Source organism: Mesoplodon densirostris, chromosome 18 (assembly GCF_025265405.1).
Source record: "Mesoplodon densirostris isolate mMesDen1 chromosome 18, mMesDen1 primary haplotype, whole genome shotgun sequence".
In the NCBI taxonomy this organism is placed as follows: domain Eukaryota; kingdom Metazoa; phylum Chordata; class Mammalia; order Artiodactyla; family Ziphiidae; genus Mesoplodon; species Mesoplodon densirostris.
This window is the reverse complement of record NC_082678.1, coordinates 63,305,826-63,325,460: the sequence shown is the minus strand read 5'-3', so window position 1 is coordinate 63,325,460 and position 19,635 is coordinate 63,305,826. Positions and strand designations below refer to the sequence as shown.

The 19,635-nt window shown below is 35.8% G+C and overlaps 1 protein-coding gene across 2 annotated transcripts in view; it reads left to right on the top strand.

Annotated features, from left to right (window-relative positions):
• The window catches only part of STXBP4 (syntaxin binding protein 4), a 171,539-nt gene that overhangs the window by 101,386 nt on the left and 50,518 nt on the right, over positions 1–19,635 (top strand). The window lies entirely within an intron of this gene.

Below are 19,635 nucleotides of genomic sequence, written 5' to 3'. Positions count from 1 at the left end.
TATTTAGCAAAACAAAAGAAGAAAACTTCAAGTTTGATAGTTTAATCTTGTTAAATGCATTGGTTTGCCTACAGTAAAATTGGTAGCTTATCGGTAAAAATCTTAATGCAACCAATTGTAGGGGGAGAATACTTGCTTTATTGAAAGTGCTCAAAATGGCTTCCAACAGAAGATAGCTGATTAAGACTTTTTTTATCTCTACTTCCATCTAAAGTCTCTCTCTCTCTCTCTCTCTCTCTCTCTCTCTCTCTATATATATATATATATATATATATATTCTCTCTCTCTCTCTCTCTCTCTCTCTCTCTCTATATATATATATATATATATATAGAGAGAGAGAGAGAGAGAGAGAGAGAGAAAGAAATAAAAGTCTGTGTTAATATATTAAAAAATAACAAAAAAAAAATAAAAGAAAAAAAATCTATGTTAATCAAGTATCAAACTAGTAAGTTTTGAGTAAAGTCCTGGGTAGTAGATGACTTGACTAGGTAATAGGGCAATGTTCAAGACCCTTCCTTCAAGGTAACCTTTGACTTTAAAACAATGCTAGAGAGGATTGGAATCCATGCCTCTGATAGTATCTTCTCAATTTCTGCAATGAGTATTTTTTTGTAATTTTGTATGACCTATTACATTTTTTTAAATCAAATTATATTTTAGAAACCCTATAAAAACTCTTTTTGTAAAGAAATTCTGTATTTTTTAGGAGGGATGAAAATAGCCACTACTAATGTATTATGTGTAAGATCAGAATTTTATATATCAGACATTTTTAAGCTAGGGTGGGAACAGTGGAGGGAAACACCTGCACAGACATAGCCCAGTGGACATTGCAATCATTAATTTTAATTACCTTGCTAGCATTAACCTTTATATTTGTCAAACATGATTATTCAAAGAAAATTTTTGAAGTTCAGCAGAACTTCTTTGGAAGAAAAGTGGAAAATTACATCTTCACTTTTTATCTGTTATAAGATTATACCCACTCCACTGCTTAAGACTAGAAAATTGTTTCTATGTTGTCTTCCTATTTAGAAATACAATTGCTGATGTTTGCATATTTCCCAGCACTTTTGTAATTATATGTGACATGTCTTTTTCAGTGTGATAATTCAGATAAGCTCAGCTCATTTTTCTTTCTCTTTAAGCAGTAGCCTTTTCTATCTGTAATGAAAAGGAGAAAATTGCTATCATGTGGTAGATAATTCAACCACAACCTCCACCTCATTTCCTTTGCCATGGCTATCTGATTATTTCAAGTTTCAATTTGAAATTTTCATTTGGGTAATTACCTCCACTTTCTTGTTAATTTAAGTATACTCCAGGATGTTATACTATGGAATTTCCTCAGAAATGAAATTAAGATTTCTTAGGTCTTATAGGTTAAAACCAGTCACTAAGGAATATCTAGAGGACAATTCCGAACCATTTTTGGATCATGGACTCCATTGAAATCTGGTGAAAGTCCTCTTCCCAGAAATATGCAATTAAGCACATTTTTTCATGCATTTTCAGAGTGTTTATGAACTTAAGAACCCCTGATGTAAAATTACAGGGAACACGAATGCTTTCTACAGCATTGCAAACATGGCCATCCATCTCTCACAAGAATACCTCTAGCAGTGGAGAAGTGTATGAATCACATAGGCAGCCAAGAGTCAAGCAGCACTTTGAATCCACGTAAACAATGTGCCTCAGAATCTCTGATGTTCCCTAGAGGTCCCCCAGAGAACACCTCAATTGGTCATCCAACTTCATTAGGCAAATTACTTAACCTCTGGGCCTGTTTCCTCATATAAAAGGTAGAGATTATAATATCTGACGTGGCAGGATTGGAGGATTAAATGAGATATATGTAAAGTACCTGAAAGTATAAGATGTTCTATAAATGGCTGTTACTGCTGCTTCTACCACATTACTATCTATAGTAATTAATTTAAAGAATACTTTTTCTCTATGGTAAGTATTATATAATTATTTTCTAAAGCTTTGTTTAACTTCGATACATTTGAAAATGTGATAGATGAGACCCTTTCTTAATATATAACATTTAATGCTATTATTGATTTTGAGTTAGAACGTAATCATCACAGGAAACTGTGGTTAAATGTCTGAATCAGCAGCTTATCTTTCCGTTGTTTATTGCTAACTATAAGGTAACTTAGATCTGCTCGGTTACATTACCTTCAGTGAAACAGTATGTAGACATAATAGGCATTTTCTATCAGTACTGGAACCTCTGGAGGCCCTTATGTTGATCTCCTTCAATATTTACATGGTCAGTATTGTAATGCTTTAGTGTAATCTTTATTTGAAATAACTACATGTTTTAAAGTGTAATCTTCATTTGATTGACCTCTAGATTAACAAAATTCTGTAATGAAAGCAGGAAGAGGCAGTTCTGTTTTAAAAAAATGCATATTAAAACAATATCTGAAAAAAAATAAAATAAACAATATCTGGCTGGATATCCTAATAGGGTTTTTTTTATAAAAAGAGAACTTATTGACTCCCTGGTAAGTTGGCAGAGTAAACACAGACTTCTACCTTCCTTCCCATGGAAATGATCAATGGAATATAAAAATAGGGGGGAAGTCTTCAAAAGCACTAGCAGTTACAGGCAAATCCCCAAAACTTTTCAACATAGGGCAGGTAGGACCACATAGAAGAGAAGCATGAAAGTCCTCTGCTAAACAACAATAGCAATTATGGGAATAACTGGAGGGAACCCTGGCAGGAGGGCACCCCTTAAGGCATTCTAGTTTGAAGGGGTAATGAATAAAGTCAAAGACAGGCTAGGGGGTAGATGGACTCTTTTTACTCTATTATTTTGGCGAGTCAGTGTCATTTGTTGAAATCCTCGGGGTCCTCGCAGTTTCTGTGTCAAGCAGAAGGCCATCTGGGGCTTGGTCCTTTAGGCAGCCTAGACACACTTTAGATGTGACACACACTGGGGCATACAAGAAATGTATGTAAAGAAATAAATGCAAAGGGAACCTGGCACAGCAGCTTCTGTACCACAGTCCACATTGCTCTGCACAGCCGCCTCTGGTCCTGGCTCACAACTCACTCCCCTCATACTGCTGCATTGTCCTTATACTTGCAATGCAATGCACATGGGACAGCCTCCAGCCTGAGCTTTAGAGCCTTCATCAGCAACTTGGTTGGGTGTCAGGGCAGCCAGGGATCCACATATTCTTGCAAAGGTCAAAAACCAATTCTGAGTCGAGAGCTCTCTACATTCAAGGCTTGTATAAAGAGAAACATGTAACACACACACACAGTTCATTCAAGCTCTTATAAACAAATAGATATATATGTATACATAGAAATATATGATTATGAACAAGTCCACTTTCAAGAAAATAGGAGATAGCTGTCAAGATTCAGAATAGACTTCAGGATCAAGATGGCAGGGTGATCTCATGCCATTCTGTTCCTACACTTAGAAATGACGTTTAAAATTGTGTGTGTGTTCAAAAGATAAAAACCGAGAAAGGAACGCCTCCCTGCACCAAAAACAGAGGGTAAAACTATAATAATAACTGGGGTCTTCAGCTTCTGAGATACACAGGATTGACGTGAGCAGCTGGAGCAATGGTTCAAACACCCACGAGGGCCCAAATGATGCCAGAGTGAAGGAAGCAAGGAACAGGAACCTTCCAGAATAAAATACACTTTCTTTTCTCAACTTACTCACATATAAGGCATTAAACAAACAAATAAAAAAATCCCTTCAGTTTAGGAGCCATCTGGGCCTGCCGCCAATTAAATTTGAAAGTAAGTGTTCTCATCCACTATAGGTGGGAATATAACTTGACACAACATTCGTGGGTATCAGTTTTGCAGTAAATATCAAGAGCTTTTAAAATGTCTATTTGAAAAGTTTTTTTGAAAGTTAAAAGAAACTTTTAATGGTCAAATATTTTAACCTGATAATCCTACCTGTTAGTATTTTTGCAAAGAAAATAATCAGTGATGTGCTTAAAAATGTATATACAAGTATTTTCATTGTGACATTTCTTATAAAAGCAGAAGTATGGATGTTCAACTGTTACATATTGGTTGAATAATTATATAGCTTTTACTCAACCCATTGAAAATAAGGATGAACTTTTCCCCTACCAAGCAACAACCATCCAATTACACATATTTGTCTACATAAGACTCCTGTCTCAATTTAGATATTCCTGTCTGAAATTAGCAATATTTTAACTTTTAAAATTAGAATGTCAGTAATAGCTGCTTTTTGTCTTTACATTCTGATGCTAGTTAGAAGTTATTTAGGCAGATGGGAAAAGGCTTTTTGAGAAAAAGGGGAAATGCAGTACTGCAATATTTAAAGGCCTTCACAATTTTTCTTTTGGATCCAAAGCTCACACTTGATATAGCATCTTCTCATTGTACTTATTCAAGGTCTCAGATGCTCATCTTTGCTTTCCTTATTTCCTTCAAAACATATTTTTATTAACCAACATGAATTTATCAAAGGAAAAGCCTTGTATATATATATATATATGTATATATATATATATATATATATATGTATATATATATATATATATGTATATGTATATGTGTATATATATATATATATATGTATATATATATATAATGTGTATACGTGTGTATAGCAGTGTGTGTGTGTATATATATATATATATATATCTTTGAAAGTCAGCTATACTATTTAGAATGGGCATTATGGTATTTACTTCCCATAAAGTAATCATATTATTTATATATCTTTCTTCTCCTAGAGTTGAGGAAAATGTTTCACGCATAGGGAATAGGTTATGTGATCTGATACCATTTGAGGGACAGTTTCACCTGTTTTTTAAGACAGAACTATTCTCTAGTGACTTGGTTATTCAGAGCCAGATAATAACTACTGTAAATATTTGTGGTGTCTTACCATTCAAGGAAAATGGCAAACTCACATATTCTCTTATATTGTTGCAAATTGAAAGTAGGTTACTGCTATAATGTTCCATTAAGAAAATATATCAAATTTAATCTTGGGTGGTTTCTGGAAAATAAACTATACTTGAGTTATTCAATTTTGTTTTAAGTGGGCAAATTATTATTAGCCTCAAGAAAAATAAATAATTTCTTTCCTGGTACAATTTTATTTCCAAAAAACAAAGTGAGGGAAAAATATATCACTTAAGAAAAGGTAATCATTTAGATTCACTTAGATTCATTACTTCATTCTTTCATGAATTATTTATTGAGTATCTACAATGCGCCGGACCCTGACGTAGACCCTTTGATAGCAGCATAAACAAAATCCTTGCTATCAAGCTGCTTAAGTAAATTGTAAGGGCAGAGATGGACAAACAAGTTAGCAAATAAGTACATGACAATTCCAGACAGTGATGACTGTTAGGCATATAATAAGCCAGATGATGTGTAAGGGAATGTGAGTAAGTGGGGATGCTACTCCTCCTTTTTTGAAGAGGTGACATTTGAACCAAGATCCAGCCAGGAAGAAACCTATATGGAAAGAGTTTTTTAGGCCAGCTATAAAAGCCTTGAGATAGGAGCAATCTTGACATATTTGAGGGACAGAAAAAAAGCCTGGGTATCTGATACATATGAGCAAGCAGCAGAGTAGCAGGAGGTAAGGGTGGAGATTTAGAAAGGAGCCAGATCATATAGGGCTTTGAACACCATAAGAAGGAGTTTGGATTGTATTTTGAGTATTATAGAAGCCATTAATGGTTTTAAGCAGAAGGAATAACGTGATCGATCTGGTCTACATTTTAAAAGATCATTCAGGAAGCTTTTTGAAACTGGACTGTAGGAGTAGCGAAGAGTGAAGAAAGCAGGAAGACTAGTTGGCTATTACCTGATTTACATAGGAGATGGTTGTAGCGTGGGCTAGGTTTGGAGTAGCAAGGAACAATGTTCATTTTTAAAAAGAGAAGTTGGTCAGCACGTATAATTTTTGGAACACTTGAAATTCAGTATTAATGTTTAAACTTTATATTCATTGCATATCGGGTCAAGGAGTAACCAAAAGTCCACAAGCACAAAGCAATTGCCTGTCATCGTCTTGGGTCTTAGACCACCTCATGTTTCCCTACTGCCCCTTCTGCACATTAATGAAGTACTGGGTATTTGCTTTTTTCATTAAACAAGTTACTGAGAATTGAAGTGTTGAAATGATTTAATAATAGCAAATCTGTAGTAACCATCTGCTATTCTCTATTGGTACATAGGAAGCAAACATAATACAGTTTGTCAATCATAAAAATCAGGAAGCCACCATGTTTCCAGTATTTAGTATACACAAACAGATATCCAGGGTGAGTCAATCCCAGAGCTACCACATCGTGTGTGTTTTTATAGAAGATCATGTACAGGACAGTATTTCAGATATATACTTTAATCACATATACTGCCAGCAGCCGTAAGGTATGAAGGCATGACTAGACAAGCAAGACCTAATTTCTCACACAAAGTAGGAATATAGTTGTCAAGGGGAATGCAGAATGCACAATATCTAGGATTAAATCAAGTAAAAGGCTGTATACCTTAGTACTAACATGGTGAACAGACTATAACATAAAAGGATTTCCAACACAAAAGCAGAAAAAGTACAAGGAATGCTTCAGAAATTACAGAGGCATAGATGGTAAAGTGTAGTGAATTAGCTCTCTTCCAAAAAATGAAACTAATTCCTTGCACAGTTAGAACTCGCTGTAATAATAGGATGTCTAAAGTATAGTTCATGTTTCTATCCTATAACTGGACAAGCAAAATGTAACTGGTGGCAGAAAGAAATATTTTCCCTCAAGGCCTGAAAATGTCCTCATTCAAACTGAATGCATTCTTTTAGGTTAATGGAATAGGTGTTCTCCAGAGTTCATATGAGGACAAAGTATTAATTCATCTTAGGAAAGACAGCAGCAGTAGCAGTTGTGTACAGCTACAGCTTTAATGATTATTTAATATGATAAATAGTTCAATTTAGATCCAGAAGTTCCTGCCTTCAACAATAGAATATTAATATTACTATTACAGATAATATATTTTAAAATAATAATACCAAATATATAGAAGATTTTTTAAATTTTATGAGTTTTACAGTTTAAAAGTACCATTTTACATCAATATGTTCTCACAGAACCCTGTGAGATAGGCATTATTATGTCTAATTTAAAAGATTTGAAAAGATTAAGACTCAGAGAAATTAATTTACTTAAGTCACATGCCTGGAAAGGACAATGCCAGGACCCTAACCTAGGCCTTCTAATATTAAGTCCTATAAGTCTCACAGGGGTATAGTTAAGTCATTATATCGCAATTAATTAGCAGAATTTTTTTTTCTTGGGAGCATCTAAAATGGCAGGATGCCTTATATTCATTGTTATCTTAGATATGATAAAATATGGTAACCTCTCGGAGTCTTGGTTTCCTGTATCTAAACTGGGGATACAATCTTCATAAGATTGTTTCAAGGATTAAATGAACTAGTATGAAAGCACTTTGTAAAATATAAAGTGCTATGTAAAGATAAGATTATGTTTTAGGTCTTCCCTGGTGGCGCAGTGGTTGAGAGTCCGCCTGCTGATGCAGGGGACATGGGTTCGTGCCCTGGTCTGGGAAGATCCCACATGCTGCAGAGTGGTGGGGCCCGTGAGCCATGGCCGCTGAGCCTGCGCGTCCGGAGCCTGTGCTCCACAATGGGGGAGGCCACAACAGTGAGAGGCCCGCGTACCGCAAAAACAAAAACAAACAAACAAAAAAGATGTTTTAGAGTTCATTTATTATTTTAATTAGAATCATTGACTAATTTTCTTGACTTACAAATATTCAGAATAAAGCAACAGATTACATTGGTTCAGGAAGCTTTAATAATTTTCAATTAGGTATAGATGGATACCTGACTCAGTGATATAGTTGTTTTCTCAGGAGGTCAGATTGGGAGAGTATCTTTTTTTTTATTAGAAACCTCTGTATTGTTTGATTTTTTTTCTTTTTTTTTTTAGAATGAGCATTTGTTACTTCTAAAATTTAAAGCATCCTTAACTAAAATAAATTTTTAAACACCATGGAAACCTCACAGTGAAAAATAAAAGCTCTCTGGGCTTCCCTGGTGGTGCAATGGTTAAGAATCCGCCTGCCAATGCAGGGGATGCAGGTTCGAGCCCTGGTCTGGGAAGATCCCACATGCCACAGAACAACTAAGCCCGTGTGCCACAACTGCTGAGCCTGTGCTCTAGAGCCTGCACACCTAGATCCGGTGCTCTCCAACAGGGGAGGCCACCGCAGTGAGAGGCCCATGCACCACAGCAAAGAGTAGCCCCCACTCACCTCAACTAGAGAAACGCCCAAGTGCAGCAACAAAGACCCAGTACAGCCCAAAATAAAATAAATTAAATTAATTAGTTAAAGTAAATAAATAAATAAAAGCTCTTTGGAATCATTTACAAAACACTGTATAAAGAGGGAATAATAAATGTACCTAGACAAAAACTTTAAAATCTTTAATAATATTTTTCACAAATTTATGACCTTCTGAACTCATCCAACCAAGATTACCAATTAGATTAAAATGATTAGATCTTGGGACTATAAATACTATTGATGTTTTTCATTTCTTTTATAATAACCCCCAAATGCTAATGAAAGTTAAAGTCAAAGTAGATACAGCATTGGGAGTGAGAAAATCTAATTACTGGATAAGATTTTTTAAACCTTAGGTAACTTCCTCAACTTCACTTTTGCTCCATTTACAAAATGAAAAGATCGAGCCTTACAGCTTATTACATTACAGGATGAAATGAAGTAACATTTGTGAAATTGTCTTTAGTTTTTACATAAAAAATAGTTGTTTGCACCCTAAATGAATATCTTTGTCAAAAAGATAGATTCACTTTTACTATTACAGAGGCAGAATAGCATAGTGAAAAGACCATATGCTGGATTCAAATTCCAGCTCTAACACCTAATAGATTTGTGCAAAAGCCCCAAAAGAGGTTCTGTAAGCTCTCTTGAGTCTCATTTTTCTCACCTATAAAAATGGAGAGGGCTTCCCTGGTGGCGCAGTGGTTGAGAGTCTGCCTGCCGATGCAGGGGACGTGGGTTCGTGCCCTGGTCCGGGAAGATGCTGGGCCTGTGAGCCCTGGCCACTGAGCCTGCGTGTCCGGAGCCTGTGCTCCGCAACGGGAGAGTCCACAGTGGTGAGAGGCCCGCGTACCGAAAAAAAAAAGAAATGGAGATATCACCAACTCATAGGGTTGTTATGAGGATTAAAGATAATGTAACTGAAGTAACTAGCTGATTAAAGTTAATGTTTATAAAGCGGCTCATATCATCATTATAATATATCATTATTTTATCTCATCATAGTCATTATAATCTTCATCATTCATTGTCATTATGTAAAAGGGCTTTGTCCTTGCAACCTAGTCTGATATGACCAACTATTCTCTTCCTCCCTCTTTTTTTAGGAAAGCTGGAAACCTTGGAAAGTGATGAAAGATTTCTATTAATGTAGATTTATATAATTTATCATTATTAAATCACTGAGCACACGTAAAAATTATGTGCTAAAATCCCTGAAAACAATTCCAAAGTATCATTTTACTCTTTAATATAGCAGTAAAAATTTGAATAGGAAACCCAGCTTCAACTCAATTTTTTTTCATGGATATAAAGTTTGAAATAATAAAGAAAATTTGTGTCTAACTGGCAGTCTCGAGGACTCTCATATTTCATACTGTCTTGTCTGTGGAGAGGGAGGACTTGCCGACCTTCTATAGATGATAGAGATACTGAAAGTGCCCATGGATGGGTATAACTAGGCATCAGTTCTCTGCACAACTTTGACCGGCATTTCGCCCATATGAGGGAGGAGTAAGCCATATAGATATCTGGTGCAAGAATGTTCCAGACAGCAGGTGCAAAGGCCTGAGGCAGGAAGCTGCCTTGTATGTTTGAGAAAAACAGAGAGCAGTCTGGACACAGAGGTCCAGTTCATTGTATCATTCAGTCCTCAGCTCATTGTCTGCTTCTCAGCAAGGCCTTTCCTAACTACCTATTTAATTTGGGCCTTCTCTCTCCCTCCAAATACTCTATTTCACTCCCCTATTTTATTGTCTCCTTACGACTGTACACTATTTTTTTTTTCTTTTCTTGTTAATTTTCTGTCTCTTCTATTAAAATATGAGCTCCCTGAGAACAGGGATCTTGACTGTCTTGTTCAGCACAATTTAGGTCATGCCTAAAGCAGTACCTGGCACATAGTAGGTTCATGAAATATTAATATTTCAACATTGTGATTAATATCTATTTAATAAATATATTTAATGTATATGTTTAACATATATGTTTTAATATCATTTACTTAGGTGTGAACTTAAACTAATGAGGTCCCATTTTTATTCACCAGAGGGCCATCTATTAACAATGACCCTCAGTCTGTAGTGTTAGTGAGCACATGAGGAAACCAGCACACTCACACAACGTTGATAGATGCTACTCAGTTCAGCTCTTTTGGAGAACAGTCTGTCTGTGTCTCTAGGAATCTAAAATGTACATTTTCTTTGACCCTTCAGTTTCACTTCTAAGAATCTATTATGGAAATAAATGCCCACTCATATGCATGAATCTAATATACAGAAATATCCACTTGTATGTGCAAATAGATATCAAATAGTCAGTTCTTTCCACAAATATTTGTTGCATACTTGTGTATCAGGCACTGAGAAGAGATGCTGGCTCTGCTAATGCTGAGAATGTCCCTGAGGCTCAGGTATGAGGCAGGTGAGACTTGAAGAACAGCGGAATCACCTCTTCTCTCTTGTACATGTAGACCCTAGTTGGGGTACCACACATCATCAGCTGCAACCTTTTTTTTTTCAAAGCAACAAATCTGATAGAAGGGGAGTAAGACTATTGAAAGCCATGAACTGTGAGTGATGCACCACAAAGAGCATTAGAGATGAAAAAGAAAGAAACCAAAGTAAATCTGTAAGAGTGGACCTCAACAGCCCAGGCAGAAAAAGAGTATGAATGATACTTTCTCAAAGTAGATCATTAACTAGTGCATGCCAAGCTGTTGTAATACTGAAGCACTTCAACTGTTTTGTGTAACATCTGCTGGAATTGTAGTTCTTCCAAAAGAATATGGAAAGGATGTCATTGTTTATGTTTGTACATATTTGGACATATACCACAGATTCCATGAAAGCAGTTTTGTCTTGCTTTGTTTTGTTTTAAATTTAGGTAAACTGGATTTGTTCTCATGTTTAGAAACCATCAATGGGAATGTGGTTTGTGTAGTAAGAAATCCTAAAAGAAGAACTGTACTGTACACAATTACTTACAGTTTCAGTAGGAAAGAAAAGGTAGTGATATACAAATAAATCAAGGGAAACTTCACAGAACTCTTTGATGAGCTTAGATGTTTAAAAAATATACAAATATTGGACAAAGAAACAACCTAGAACTAACATGAACTCTTCAGAACAGTGGCAGGAATGTTAAAGCCAAGATTAACTTAAGTTTTTTTAAAAAAATTAAAGATGAGACAAGCTATATTTGAAGCAGTAACAAAGAGAAAGAAGATTTGGTATGTTAAGTTAATATAGAGAGGGGAAAAGTCTAAGTAGTGTGGTAGGCAGATTCTTTGGTGGTCTCCATGGTCCCTACTTCCCTGTGTCTGCACCCTTGTGTGATTCCCCTCCCCTGGAGTATGTGCAGGAACTGTGGTTTACTTGTAACCAGTAGAACTCAGCAAAGGTGACAGGATGTACACGATAACATTGCATAAGATTTTAGTGCTCGTTTTGCTGGAGTCTCTCACTCTTTCCTCGCTTCAAAGAAGTGAACTGCTATGTTGGGAGACCCACAGGGCAAGGAGCTGAGGGTAGCCTCAGGCTGACAGCCAGAAAACTGAAGCCTTGGATCCTATAACCACAAAGAATTCTGTTAACAATACCAAAACCTTCCCCAGTCGAGCCTCAGATGAGACCACAGTCTTACCAGACCCTAAGCAGAGGACTCAGCTAAGCCTTGCCCAGACTCTCAACCCACAGAAACCGTGAGATTAAAAAATATATATGTATTATTTTAAGTTGCCAAGTGTGCAGTAGTTTGTTACACAGCAATAGAAAATGAATGTCATAACTACTGCCATTTGCTTCTATCTTCCTAGTTGAGAAAATGACCTTCAAAGCAGCAAGGCTAGAATTTTCCCTGGAATAAAAAAATTTCCTTCTATTAGAGTAAAAGATACAAATTACATTTTTAGAGCTTTGAGTCAACTTTCAGACTCCCCATGAGATGACTCTTTTCTATCTCTGCCACCTCTTTAACTCTTTTCTATCCAGTCAAAGGAAGGTTGGGGGAATTTGAAGGATACTCCTTTACAAGCATAGTTAAGACAAGGGCCTCCAGAAGCAGACAGCTGCTGTTATGTTAGAAGTGGTGTCATGAGCTGAGAGAAACAGCTCTTCCTCCTCCCCATGTGATGTCTCATTCACATGTCACATTCCCACTACCTATCACAGTGCATGACACATAAGTTGATGCTCAGTGACTGTCTGATGAATGAATTCCTTGTTAAGTTACCTCACCTATAAATCCAATGAGAAAGAAAGAAAGTCATCCCTCCCTACTATGGTCCTTTTCCTTCTTAGACTTTTGGGAATGAAAAGGCAATCATGACACTTATATGTGTACAAGGAAATAAATGAATGAATGCTGAGAGTACAAAGATGAGCGAATTGTTTTTTGTTCATAAAAGGAATCTATAAAACCTAACATGAATAATGATAATGTTATAATTCTCTTTTTTCCTTCTCAGTCTACAGTTGTGTTTAGCTTTTTTTAATTGAGATATATTTGACATGTTTAGTTTTATGAGTCTTGGTCAGTGTTGGTAAATGCCAAAAGCTTAATTGTCTGATTCCAAATGATACTGACATAATGAACTCATTTGTTATGTCTCCATTTTCTGTCTTCACATCACGTAAAAGTACAAACCATTTATAACCTGACAATAATTGGAATGCCTTTATCTCTCATTCATTTTATTGTCAGCTTCCTTCTTTGTAGACCTCCAGTGGAAACATAATGTTAACATTATTCATTCCTGTTTGGTACATTGAATGCATGATACATTGTACCTCATTACTAACAATTTGTGAATTCTTTATAAATACTTTCATTAATTAATTCCTAATTGCTTTGTTGGACATTACTGATGACAAATGCCCCATTATAGTTTCATTTATGTAACATATAAGTATAAAATGGGCAAAAATGTATACTCCATTGCTTTTACTATCCATTTCAGAAACATGGTAATTTTAAAATCTAAACTAAGGAAATGAAACTATTTCAACTCATAATGTCATTATTTATGAATTAGGAAATTACATACCTGTAGAATTAAAACCTTTTTTTAAAAATGAATTGGTAAGTGCTCAGGGGTCATGTGTAATGCCTAAGAACGTGGTTAATTTTTAAAAATTAAACAAGCACTATATTATTTCTCCCTACAGTCTGTTGTCTAGTGGTCTTTAACACATAAATCATGCTATATCACTCTCCAAGTCAAAACTCTCTGATCACTTCCCATCACACTTAGAGTAAGTTCCAAGCTCCTTACCATGGCTTGAAAGGTCCTTCATTTTTGGCCTTGACTAGCTCTCTACTACTGTTCCCCTGCTTATGCTACACCAGTCACAATGATCTTTTTATAATTCTTCAAACATGCCAAACTCATTTCCACCCCAGTGCCTTTGCACTTGCTTTTCCAACTTCCTAGAATTGTTTTCCTTCAGATCTTCACAAGACTTACTCCTTCATTTCATTCAGGTCCATGCTCTAATGTCTTCTTTTGAAAGCAGCTTTTCCTGGCCACTCTATCTAAAATACTAGCCCAGTCATCACTACCAATCACTCATGATCCCTCTACTCATGTTTTTCTAATAGCACAGATTGCCATCTGAAATTGTGTCTGCCCCCCCAGAACATAACTTCAGGAAGGCAGGGTCCTCACTGTGTTGTTCACCACTGTAGCCCCAGAAATTACTACAGCAGTTATTCAATATGTGTTAAGTAAAAAACTAAGCTCATAGAGATAGCCTGTGTAGGACTAAACATCAGCTGAACAGAGAAACAAGGAAGTGAGGTAAAAATAATACGAATTTTCAAGCCTGGATTATTGGAGGGTGGTGGAACCGTTAAACATCACAAGGAACTCAGAAGGAAAGACAGAAGGACCAGTTCTGTATTAGACGTTAGGAATGCTAGTGGACATCGAGAGGTCACGACTAGAGATGTTTAGGGAGCAATTCATGGAGTTCTTATAGTTGAAGCCCTAAGATGGCAGGGAAAGGGTGTAACAGGAGAAGAAGGAAAAGTCCTTTGGGGACAGCTCAGAAGAAGAGGGGCCAGATTGGGAGCAGTCAGGACGACAGGAATAGGAATAAAGAGATTATGGGGAGCTTAACAAAAAAGAGCTCAGGAAGAAGAGAATTTCACAAAGGGAGTGTTAAGCAGTTCTAAGTGCTGATAACAAGAGGACAACATGTGAAAAATGGATTGGCTGTGATTGTAAGCATTTGTGACCTTTAAGAGAGAAGCTTCAGTAGATTGGTGAGGGCAGGAATACATTTTACACCAACACTGACTTGAATGTCAGTTTAATCTTTCCTCTGTGATTCATAAGGCATTTCAACATCTCTAAGGACCTCTTGGTCATTTTATAAATATCAGTTATGTAACTCAGTAGTTTAAAAAGTATTGGATTAAGGAAAAAAGGTAAAGGAAATTGAACTGGATCTATACAGATCCTACAGCATATGGTAGAAGTTCCTTAATTTAAACAAATTACTGCCTGTGCCCAGGTTTCTGTGACTTTCTACTGAAGAAAGCAATGTGCTCTGATAGCTGTCAACAAAGTGTCATTAAGCGTGCGCATAGTTTTTTAAATTGAGAAGTGCTAAGATAAAAGGGAAAATGTTAGTTAAGCTGGGCAATATTTTTATTTTATTATCTGCTGACATAAAAATGTGTTAAACTTTATTTTTGTTATTTTGAAAAGATCTGAAAAGAATGAATAAGCAGGGAAAATTGCTCACACTCCACCACCAAGAGGCAATCATTGTTTGCATTTTGACTTAATTACTTTCAGTCCTTTATTTCAGATTTTTAAAACTTCTAACACTTTTGTGTTATTTTTTTCTATAATGGGAGGAGGAACATAGTAGCCAACAGCATGAGCTTGAGAATCAGATTGCCTGGGTTCAAATCCCATCTCTTGATGAGTTTCATAACCACTCTGCACCTCAGTCTCCTCATCTATAAAATGCAGGAACAAATAATTCTTCTAAAGGTTATTTGTCCTAATATCTGGCATATAAAACAGAGTTGATTCCAGACTCTTTCCACTTTTCCAAACTTACTTGTTCTATTTTTCCCCTCCACTGGCACTCAATTGCAAGACTTTTCATCACTTTCATTATTTTAGTTATCATTTTCCTAATGTTCTCTAATTTTCTCATTGGTTTTAAGATGCAAATATTGTTTCCAAATATAATCTAGGTTGGGAGCCACCTCTACTCCTGGATACTGAGCTAGTATGAGAAACTGAGGAACCCTGTTGAGGATTGTACTTGTCTATAGTGGCCTTAAATTTGCACTGCACTGTGCCCCCACATTAAAGTCAAACATGGCCTGACTCTGTTCTGAAATTGAAGAGGATAATAAACTAATTAAAGCATTTGATTGTCTGTATCAGAGTTATTATCCTGAAGCCATTAACCATACAATGATAATCAAATGACTGGATGGGCCATTACCAGTAATATGTCCCTAGGGCACCACATCACAACTGTGTGCATTATGTGCAGACTATTGTGACAGAAACGTTTCTAAGACTAGGCAAAATGTAAACTATTTAAGTAATAGAGAACCCAAGGGAAAACAGTTTCTTCTTTTGTTTACTTAAGGAAAGGATTCGAATTGATTTCAAGTATCTTTAAAGAAAGGGGAGATTAAGAAAAATGGCCTTGTTAGCCTCTTGGTTAAAATAATTGGTCAAATAGCATCAAGGCAGAAGAACATGGCCATAAAAGCTGCAACACCTCTCTCATGGCTTCATGATCGAAAACAAAAGTAAGCCCTGAGTTCTCCCAATCAAACTCAATGGGTCATTTGCGTATGACAATTATAGTTATATTTCCCAAAGCCAACCTTGCTTTTGAGTGTTTTGGCACCCTTTCAATTACTCTCCTGTTTAGGGGCTCAGAAAAAAATAGGTGAAGTATCTATAATATTCTTTTTTTTGTGAGCAAGTTTTTTATCAACCTTACTCTTTTTTGAAACCTCTTTTCTCTGTTCTAGTACTGTAATGTAGGTTATGATCCAAAGGTGGATCTGTCTTTATTGATAAGGTACTGACAAGGTTCTGTGAAGTGCATCGCTGTGCTTTGGGTTGGAGAGTTTTTATAAACAGCAAAGTGCTATTGTTTTGTTGCTTGAGAAGATGGTGAATTGACATTAACTTAAGGAAACAGACTGCTGCAGGTTTTTCTAAGTATCTTGCAGTAAATCAACCTTCAAAGACTTCCTTAGGAAACACATTGGCTCTTTTTAAAAATATAAATGCAATATATTAAACATAGTTCTTAAATCATCTAGCTCTTTTTTTCTAATCCAAAGATAAGAAAAATATATCAATTTGTAATATGACTTCCTAGAGATTTAGATAACAAAAAGCTTGGATGTTCTTATTCCAGCAGAGATGTCGGTTTCCTAGTTCTTTGTGTGTTTTCATTTGTTAGGAGTTGACTAAGAGGAAGGTCACATTTGTGTGACCACTTGTGTTGGCTCAGTTCATGGTCTTGAAATTTTCTTTTAAAGAGTGATTAATTATGTACTTCTTCCCAAATAGAAAAGCAAATTTTATTTACATATTTTCTGAATTTTTAACTGTACCCTCTTTTTTATTCTTTGGAGTAGAAACCATTGTTTATTTGCTTTCTCTTTAATGAAATGCAATGACACGATTATTTAAAAGTAAGCTTTTACTAGAATATTTGGATCTCTAGCCCAATCACAGTTTACAGTAGTAATTCATCAGCAGAGTTCTGCCATCAGTGAATCTGAAGTTCAGAGTTCTAAAGCAGTTGCAAAGGGAAGAAGACCTAAATAATGAGAACATTTGTTAGGATGGCAAGGTATCATCTTCCAGCACCTGGATTACTTTTTAAATTTACAATTCAGGAGTCAAATCTGAGCTAAACTTGATTAATCAGAAGTGATTCATGTGCTGGGCTTAACCATGGTGGGAAATGACAGAGTTAAGACTTCTTCAATCCTTTTATGAATTGTTAACGAAGGGTTTAGTTTAGTTCAGGCTTCCTACTTTAGTCTTGGTAGTCCAGTATAGGAATAAAGACAAACTCCAGGAAATAATGCCTTGTTTGATTGTTTATATATTTTTTAAAATTTATTTATCTTATTTATTTTTGGCTGCATTGGGTCTCCGTTGCTGCACACGGGCTTCCTCTAGTTGCACTGAGCGGGGGGCTACTCTTCATTGCAGTGCGTGGGCTTCTCATTGTGGTGGCTTCTCTTGTTGTGGAGCACAGATTCTAGGTGCACAGGCTTCAGTAGTTGTGGCTCGCGGGTTCTAGAGCACAGGCTCAGTAGTTGTGGCGCACGGGCTTAATTGCTCCGCAGCATGTGGGATCTTCTCGGACCAGGGCTCAAACATGTGTCCCCTGCATTGGCAGGCGGACTCTCAACCACTGCACCACCAGGGAAGCCCGATTGTTTATATATATCTAAATTAAAACATCTGAGCTACTTTCTCATGTCTCAAGAGCTAGAAAGTTCAATGAAACATACACATTTATAAACATATTTTTTAAATGCTCAAAGGAGATATTGCTGTTTCCCAAAGACGTTATAAATGCACTCAAAACATTGCTGTGGAGTATATTTGCATTTAAGAGTATAGCTTAAATATTTTATAGCCAAAGTATTTTGTGGTATTTCTATTCTTTCTAAAGGCCATTAGTGCCTAAATCACAGCACAGAGATATCTGTTTACCATAATATCACATTCAGAAAGCCATGAAGGCAAGCGGTCTGTTGGAATGCGCAGGGCAGCAAGTGTGCTCTCTTTTTTGTTTAGTTGTTGACTTGCCATGTGACAAGTTAACTCTAATGCCTAACGATGCTACGGAAACTTAATTGGTATTTAAAACAGTTTTGAGATTTATAGATTAAAAATTTCACAGAAGCACAAATTTTATTATCTGGCTTTCTGTCTAGTGGTTCTTCTTAGTACACATTGAATATAAACTTCCTTAAATAAGAAGATAACATGTTAAGACTGTGAAGAGGTCAAAAAGGATAATTATGGTTGTATCTAATTATCATGTAAGTTAACCAAATGTAATTACAAAGCAGTTGTTAACTTTTGTTTAAAGGTGTTTGTTTTTTTTTTGTTTGGGTGGAAGACAAAAAAATGTTGGGCCTTTGTGCTCTTCTGTTTTGGCAGTGCTCTGTTATGTGACCTAGATTTCAAATCTCTGTAGTATTTCCTGTATAAAACCAGTGTATTCTCTCTCTGTGCACCTACCACTAATAATAAAATATGAGTCAGCTATGCAGAGGCACTATCTGTGTAAGGTTTTTTAATCAAAACCTTTTATTAATAAAAACAAATACAAAGTGCCATTATAATGCAGATGAGCTAATAAACTAAGTATAATTAAGGATCTTTCTAAAGAGAAATTTCTCAAGAGGTAAATATTTAAAGATTCACTCTTAAATTTTTTTAATAATATGCTTTTTTTTATGCATAAAGAAATGTCTTATTTCTAAGTCTGATGTAATCTTGGAATTCTTGGTAGGCAGAAACTGACTCTTTAATATTGTACTAAACAAATACTTTTTGATCTATTCTCTTCAAAGAATTTTTCTTATTACGATCTACTATTATAATTTCATTATTTTTTAATGAGTATTTACACTCTGGAAAACAAACACCTATGCAGTTCTGTCATATGTGAAGTGATATTGGCAGATTTCAGCCATAGTATAGCCTCTCCTCTTGGCTCAGCCATTAGTATAAAAAAGACTAGTTGTGAAATAGCAACCATTATGCTTTAACATTGCTGCTAGGAAACTGGACAAATTCCAGGTTATTTCACTGAACGTGCATCACATGGTCAAGGCTTCCCAACACTCTGGCCTTGACTAAATAGCACAGCAGTCTTTTAAGTATTATGCATCTTAAAGAAATATAGGTCTATCCAAATTGGCTGCACTAATAGAAAATAAAAGGATAGTTGCAACTGTATCTAAATAACATCAAACATCTGTATTACAAATGAAATACCGACTCATCTAGCTGTTTCCAAAGGTGCAGACATTTACATTTATGTGAGCAAAACAACTGAATGATTAATTGAATGTTTTGAGCTTGTGTTTGAATTTTTACCATAGTCTCAGAGTATTACTCTAAAGCATTCTCCTTTAGGCTCTGTTCTCTCACTCAATCATATCGTCACTTCTATTCCTTCCTCCCCTCCCTTCCTTTCTTCAACAAATTCAGACTGAGTACCCACTATGTGTCAGACACTGTATATTGAG